At 43.7% G+C, this 8,333-nt stretch overlaps 1 long non-coding RNA gene across 1 annotated transcript in view; it reads left to right on the top strand.

Annotated features, from left to right (window-relative positions):
- Positions 1 to 3,179: 3,179 nt before the first annotated feature.
- LOC140213100 (uncharacterized) overlaps positions 3,180 to 8,333 on the top strand; it is a 37,685-nt gene continuing 32,531 nt past the window's right edge. Inside the window, exon 1 of the long non-coding RNA XR_011890019.1 lies at positions 3,180 to 3,267. This is a non-coding gene — a long non-coding RNA (uncharacterized lncRNA). The remainder of the gene's footprint in view (positions 3,268 to 8,333) is intronic.

Raw genomic sequence — 8,333 nt, 5'->3', positions numbered from 1 at the left:
TGCAAAAGGTGCCATTGTTATCAAGACTATGGGCAAATAGAAATCTGTCTACAAAACAAGAATACTGTTACATTGAAAAAAAAAAAATGTGTATATATTGCAGTCTTAAAAAGAAGCTTGGCATGAATTTATGTTTGCAATAGATAAATGATATCCTAATACACTGTGAAGTGTAGCATCATGCCAACAGCCTAGTAGACACTTTTGTTGCTACGAAGGGGAAAAGTTTGTGTTGTTACTGTTTATGCTGGCTTTGACACTGATCTTTGTGCTGTTGCAGATGTGTCCATGCTTCCCATGAAACTCCCAAGATGTCTGCTTCATGATTTGTCAGGAAACCAGCTCGCTAGATTCTTCACAGAAATAATTCACTTGTTTTCTTTGTTACATGACACAGTTTGATATAGAATTGATGTAGCATTGCCGCAGTGATGTGACTTTACTCTGGAACAAGTGTAATGGCAAATTCACTTGCTGCCCCGTTATTTTACAGAGCTCATAAAAGAAAATGTTTTTCCAGCAGTCACTGAGATGTAATTGTCAGGGTAAGAAAGATGACACTGCAATGTACTGGCAGAGAACTGCTGGGCAAGATATGCGGGAGAGCTGACTCTGGCACTTGCTAATGCGTTTGCTCATTTCTGTTAATGATGCAGCAGACCCACTTGCTCACAGCACGCGTAACATGCCACCACCGTGCTCTCTGCCTCTGCTGCTCACCTCCACAACAGGCCTTTGGCAATGCTTCTCCCCTCCCCTCCTTCTCCAGGCTGCTAGCCCAAATGCAATGCGCCATATGCCATTGAAACTGGATAGTACATAGCCATGTTGAAAAGCATCTCTTATGCAGCCGAAGAGGGTCGCATAACAGGCGACAAGAAATGAATGAAGCTGCGTGGTGGTATGATTTCAAAAATGCGCTTCGCGTTGCTCGATTGTTGGATAAATGTTGCAAGCTTACATCTGTTGCTTTCATTTGATACCGACTTGTCTCAAATGGTTGTCATACTACACAGTTGTCACGGTATGCTGTATCGTTTCTGCCATGGTTTGAGTCTTCAGCTTGCACACATTAGTTTTCCTATGTTTTGTCGAAATCAAGGGGGATTCCACATTGCGCACGTAATTTCTTTACGTTAAGCTTGTTCAATGCTGAGTTTGAAAAGTTGTGAACAGTTTTGTTTATGGATGACGATGTAGGTATGGCAAATGAAATAAAAAATTCCCTCTTCATGTCATGGCCGTCACCTAGGCGGGACCTTTGGCCCTCCCCACCAACTCGCAGGGCACACAATAAAGTTATTTCCTCCTCCTCCTCCTCTTCATGTCACGTATGATCGAAAGGTAGTTTTATTGAGTGAAGTAAGAACGTCCCTAAGAGCTGCTCCTATGGTCCCTAAGAACATAGCTGGAAAATAGAATGTAAATGAAGGTTTAGTTTTTGGTTATAGTGCACTTGCAGTCACATTTCTTTTGTCTTCTAAGTTCTCTTTGCTGCAACGTTAAACATCTGCAAGTTTGCTTGCTTTTTCAAATAATCATTGTGTCATGATATGCATGCGCAAAATCTAGCAAAAGCCTTGCTACCTCTGATGGCTCATTTGCAACTGATGGCACGAAAAGACTGGGGTGGAGATAGTGAGAGCTTCGTGTGAATACTTTGCACAGATTTCGAGCAAGAACATTTGTCCAGAATGGTCACGACAAGCGAATGTCTACACATAAGCATCTTCAGTGCAAGCTAAAGCAGACAACAAAGATTCATTTCACACTGATGTTGGGCAGGTGACATACAGCGCAAGTGTCTGTAGTTGGACGCAAAACAGAGGGGTTGAAGGCGACAGCTGTGGTTGGTGACACAGCAGCAAAAGAAGTGCACCAAATCTAGCAGCTGACATGGAGCAATGGCAAGTGTTGCCATCTGTGCAAGTGGCAAGACAGCACTTTTGCCATATCACAAAGGAAACACTGCTATCAGATCAGTTGGCTCTCCCGTATATCTTACTCTTTGCAGAGGACGTAGTTCAGTCAAGGTGATATACAGCAGGGAATTCTGCCGATCTTCAGAAATCTGTTGTTTAGTTTGTGCGTGTTTGCATAACTTTAAGTGACGGAAACAAAAGTTGGTGGACAAGTTATCTTCTGTACTTTGTAGTCTCATTTTGCTTTTGCTGAAGCAATAAAAAAAAAATAGTTGTGGTACTTGTTTATAATGCTCTGGTAGAGAGAAACAATGTTTTGTTTAATGTACAGAAAAATGGCAGTGCTCTCCTCCACTAGGAAATGTGGTGCCACTCTCACCTTTATAAGTGCTGTGTTTATTTTTTTTCATGTTTCTTATTTTTTATGACATTAATTTTTCTCATTCATTTTTAGTTTCACATTCTTTATGTGTTGAAATATCAGCTGATAGTATTTTTGTGCCAAATTATGATGTAAAAAGTATGTCATTTTAGTTTAATAGGCGAGTGTGCAATGCAGTGTGAAATACATGGAGCAGTTTTACTATTTAGGCATAAGATACAATTTGCATGCCAAGTTCAACCTCTCCGTGTATTGCTAGCAGAAATTTGTTTGTATAGAGCGATAGGAGCTTGTGCGACACACGTAGTGCACTGTTGCCAAGACCTTTGCCAAAACATGTAAGCACTGTAGACAAGATGTGGGTTGGGTAGTCCAAGGTTTTTCACATATCTTGCCCACAAGTGTGGCAAGTCTTTGATTACCAGGTGCAGTTGTGTAATTTTCATTGCTTTCTTGTGCTTTCTGTGAATTTGCAGGTACCCTGCTGTCAAGCTCCCGGAAGCAATACGAGTCGCTTGTGTCCATAGAAAGCCGGCTGCATTCCTGCCGGCTCTGCGCTTACAAGTGCGAGAACAAATGTGACATGGTAAAACACCTGCGCACACACTCGGGCGAGCGCCCCTTCAAGTGCCACTTCTGTCCCAGCTCATTCAAAACAAGTTCCAGCCTCACGCCACATATGCGAAGCCACACAGGAGAGCGTCCCTACAAGTGCCACTTCTGTCCCAGCTCATTCAAAAGAAGTTCCAGCCTCACGCTACATCTGCGAAGCCACACAGGAGAGCGTCCCTACCAGTGCCACCTTTGCCCAGGTGCATTCACTCAGCGTCCCCACCTGCAAAAGCATCTACGCAGCCACCCAAGAAAGCATCCCTTTTCCTGCGTGCACTGTGGTGCATCCTTTTTGGAGAAGGGGAAACTCTTGATCCACCTGTCCTGTCACACTGGGAAGGAGCCCTAAAGGTCAGGGCTTGCAGTTTTTATGTGTTATCATTCTTTGGGTACTTCAAGCACTTTCTGGAGGATATGTATGTATGTGTGTGTGCGTGTGTGTGTGCACGCGTACATGCATGTATGTATGCATGTATCTAACCTTTTTCCCACCTACTTGGGTCATTGGGTAGTCAGTGGGCGAATGGGTAGTGCATCGGGCTACTGTGGTGAGGAAACAGGGTTCAAAACCAACCGCGAGACCAACTTGGGTCACTGAGTATGTGGCAATTTGTACATATGTGCACCTCTTCTATGAATCTCTTTCACACCCACATGAGTCACTGTACACGCAGGATTTGGTAGGTACCACTGTTCAAAGAAACTCTTTGATGCAAACTTGGAGCGCTCAGTATGCGCCCGCCGCTCGATCCGTGCTGGTCTTCAGTGAACCTCTTTCCAACTTGAGTCAGTGGGTATGTATGTGCCAGTAGTTGTGTGCCGCTCTTCAATGAACATCCTTCACACCAACTTGGGTAACAAGGTATGAGTCAATGGGAATGTGCTGCTCTACAGTGACGAAAAGGTCCCTTAAATTTCTTCGATGCTGAGCAAAATCGAATCCACATCACAAGGGTTCCTAAAGAACAGCGACCCGACACATTACCAGCTGCGCCACAAGTGCATCAAGTATGTGCCGCTTTCAGTGAACGCCTTTCACGCCAATGCTTTGCTGAGCTGCGCCATGAATGCATTGGGCTGGCGCCAACTTGGGTCACTGAGTGTGCGGCAAGCAAGGGAACGATTCTCAGGATTCGCAGCCGCCAGCGTGCCACGCTTCTCGTCTCGGGGACCACATGCGGACTTCTTGGCAGTGGCACCAGATGGCAAAGTGAGTCTCCAGAAAGAAGTGTGAGAGAAGAGCCCAGATGTGTCACGATGTGTTTCTTAGCATTCGTACACACTGGCGCGTCATGCTATTTGGAGGCCACACGCAGTGTTCTTGTGGAAGCTTGACAGAGCAGCCCCACTGCAGTACATGCCTCATAACTCGTTTCGACGGTGTGACTGCATTGCATCGCTATTTTGATTCAGTGCTAATGCATTACCATCGACAGTCATTGTAAGATGGGTTCTGCTGCAATTCCTCTTTTTTTTTTTTGTAGCTCAACCGACTGATTGAATGTTTTACGGCAGTAGATAACTTCTAAACTGCATTGAGAGGTTTCCTGCTCACTCAACCATAGAGTTTATTATAATATTACCCAAATTGAATGTCACAGTTGTCTATGAGAATTCCTTAAACATTGCCTTCATGTGACTTCAGAGCTGTACTAGCATATTGAAGATATGGCTTACCTTAGATGTGCCTTTGCGTGAAATGTGTTCATGACTGTGTGAACAAGTTCCTTGAAATTATTTCAGAAAAAAAAAATGCAAATGAAACAAACATATAATTGAGACCAGGACACAGTTTGTTGTCTTTTTTGTAAAGTTATCAACACATTTGTGGCAATGTTCACATTTTATATAATTTTGCTTCCTAGTTGAAGTGCTTATGTTTCAATAGCAACCTGTTTTTTACTAATACGGTGAGACTTCCATGTTACATCCTGTTCTATGAAAGAGTAGTTAATTGTTTCACTGGTAATATTCTCAAGCTGTTCTTAATTACGCAGAATTTGTGCTCAAGCTTAAAACATACAGTATCAGAGTTGTGTTTGGGCAGAAGCAAACCCCGTAATGTTTGTTGGTATTGGCATACCAAGTCATCAACATGAGTAAGGGGGCACTTGGAAGTCTTTGAAGCCATCTGTGATGTTTAGTGATGTCACATATGTATACTAAGTGACGTATTCTCGGATGATCACTTTCAGTGACACTATCGCCTTTGCATGACCAAGTGCTCAATCAGCCAATCAGCATGCACCTGATGGCCGAAAGTGATTATCCCAGAATACGTCCCTAAGTAGAGCTGGCGTGGGAGCTTAAAATGGTGTAGTGGGGCTTGCCTGTGGCCTGAGTCACCTGCCAAGGCATTCGGACATGCGGACTGGTGAACAAAGTATCATGCAAATGTACTGGTGTCGCGTGGTTCATGTGAATTGATGACAGCATCACGTTCGTCGCACGTTTAGTGCAAAAATATGAAGGTTACCATAAGGTAACATACCACAGCTGTCGGGGCTGCTGTGGATTCCACACTACTACGAAATTCACACAGCACTGTGGCAGTGTTTGTCATTCTTATAAATTTCAACTTTCTTTTTTTCTTTTTTAAGATCAATTACAACATGACCTTATGAAGGGAAGAAACCTAATAAAAAATGTGTCCCCTATCTTTGTGCGCATTCTGCAGGGTTTAGCTGAGATTAGGCGCTGACTAGCTTTAAGACTGCTTTGCAAGACACCGCTGCTACATGTGTATTACCTGTCATACCGACCTGCCATGCATAATCAGAAAGAAGAAAAATGTAAAAAGAAGAATCCAGCAGTCCTGTGCAATTGGCACAGCCAAAACCAATTTTCTGTATTCATTTGCTCATATGACTAGTGTTTATAGGCTGTTGACTCTTAGCTGTGCAATTTGTAGAATTTGTTTCGCTTACTGTGATTCAATTACGTTTACTTGCCATCTGCTGCTGAAGAAATCAGTTGCTACCCTTACGAAAACAAGTGCCCTTGTTGAAACGCTTGCTTAAAGCGACATTCTTTGTTCAACTACTCCTCATCATTTCAAGTTTCCATGTTTCTTTCAACTCGTGTCTTGTCTGGAACTATATTCATAGTTTAAAACATTGCCAGATTGTTAGCATATTAATGCATTTACATCCTGCCTAGTATGAGGTCTCATTTGTTTCAGAAGTCCAAGTAACTACCTAATTTTACTGCAGCAGCAGCAGTTAAACTCTCCAAACTGTTTGCTGTGTCCGCCTATCTCGTAAAGAGCTGGAGGCAGCGTGACTTCCCCCATTACTTATGAAGGTTTTCTGTCAAAAAGCCTAATGGCAAGTTCTCTATATGTGAATAGTCGGAACTAAGAAAAACAGTCTTGTTCTTTTTATCTGGCTTTGCACTTGTATGGAAGGAAAAAGCAAAAGCTGCAGAAGAAAAAAGAATGGCACAGTTTACAACATTGTCATCACTATCATGTCCAATTTATTCACATGTCCTTTGCACCAATGCAAGCTTAAAGTAGCAGACTTTAAGCCTACATTGTTTTGCCCTTTGTGTTATAAGTAACTGGCACAAAACTTTGGATATTGAGTGTGAAACATTACAACAAACATGCTGTAGTCAGTGCACACATAACAGCACCTGCAAATGAAATGCTATGAAAATATAGTTATTCAGCTGGATTATGTTCAGCACGATTTAGTTCTAGGGGCGACTGGGTGGCACTGTGGTGTAGTGTGTGCAAGCAAAATTGAACTTGTTTGCAGTGCCAGTGCTTTTCATTGCTTCTCAAGAATAGTACCAGGTACCACTGTTGTACTTAATGATCTTGCATGACTGGTGTGGCTTGCATGTACACTCGAACCTTTTTATAATGAAACGTAATAAAACAAAATAATGGAAATAAGTAAATGGAATTCTTCTTAAAATCCTCATAGATCTTCATATCTAAAATCTCATTTTAACTAGGCCAAATTGTCATGCCAGGGGATATCACGATCTAGGTTTGTCTCCGAAAAAAAAAAAAATCCTGATCGTTGCACGCCTAGTACATAGCTTTTCACGGTGTTCGACAATCGTTCGGCACAGCAGTTCAAAACTCATGTCTCTGCATTGAATACGCCGTCGAGCAATGCTGGTCTTCTCGCAGCCGTGTATGAGCAGTGGCTCACTGCTTTCCTCCTTCCTCACTGCCATTGCACATCTCTCTCTTACTGAGGTGCTCCGTGCAGGCCGGTGTAGCTAGGTGTGGCTTGGGCATGGCCTCTGAGATCTACCCGGCGCAATCTTAGAGGCCACACCTAGCTGCACAGTGCGAGAAGCAACAGTAAGGACATGAGTGCAATGGTGAGCTGCTCTTTGTGGGCAGCAGTGCTAAAAAGTTGCAGTTTTGCCCAAAAGGCGAAGCACCGATTGCGATAGCAAATTAGTGGATAGCTGTAGGAAGTAAGGATAGTAGTTTTAGCGGCCGTGTAAACTTGTTAACATTCGCTTACTGATTAAATTAAAGGTTATAGAATGTGTAAGTGTGACTGAACAAGGACGTAGGAAGAAACAGACACACAGTGACAGCGTTGTCTTTGTGTGTCTGCTTTCTACGTTTTTGTTCAGTCGTGCTTACACATTCTATCATGGATTCAAACCAACTAGCCTGCCAACATGTTTTAACTAAGTAAACAAGCATAGTGTCACATGCGCACAGGTAAACATGATCACATCTTGCTCGATGTGCGCGGAAACTCGGTGTCAAAATACTGGAATGAGGAATTGTGGCAGCAGCAAGCGAATTGAGCGTCATGCATCTGTCGTTTCAACGCAAACAAAACATCAGAAGCATAGTGCATACGAAGCTACCGGCACTACATGGACTCTGCAAACATTGTAGATCACTTTGAAGATAAGGCCTTCGTGGGCGCGCACTTTGGCCACGTCGCGGATCGCTTTCAAGATACACGAGCGCCGGTAATGTGTCCCTGCGGCATCTGCCAAAGGTGTCTACTACGGTGTCTGCCATTCACATGCACAACATCGCAGTAGATGCCACGGTTGTCTCCACTCTGCACAGAGTGGCAGGAAAGGAGGACATTGAGGCACCCCAGCAGCCGCCGGAGAAGAGCGCCCCTCCTCCCTTGCCTGATCCCGCTGCCTTACATGCCTGCATTCTTCGCTCACGCATGCGAGATTGAACCGCGTTCGCCGGCTCACCCTCACACCCTCTCACTTGCACATATAACATATGCCACGCGGCGACGGTTTTATTGCCCTTGAACTTTATATGGAACCTCACGGCGATGGCGATGGCAGAAATGTGCCTGGAGTGTACATATAATTGATATCACAATAAAACCGGTGCATCAACTTCTCTCTCATTGTGGTGCACTGCAAATGCTGGTGCAGCTAGGCATGGCTACAGAGATTGAATC

Source organism: Dermacentor andersoni, chromosome 9 (assembly GCF_023375885.2).
Source record: "Dermacentor andersoni chromosome 9, qqDerAnde1_hic_scaffold, whole genome shotgun sequence".
Taxonomy (NCBI): Eukaryota; Metazoa; Arthropoda; class Arachnida; order Ixodida; family Ixodidae; genus Dermacentor; species Dermacentor andersoni.
The sequence above is the reverse complement of the archived record's forward strand: the minus strand, read 5'-3'. Positions and strand labels throughout refer to the sequence as shown.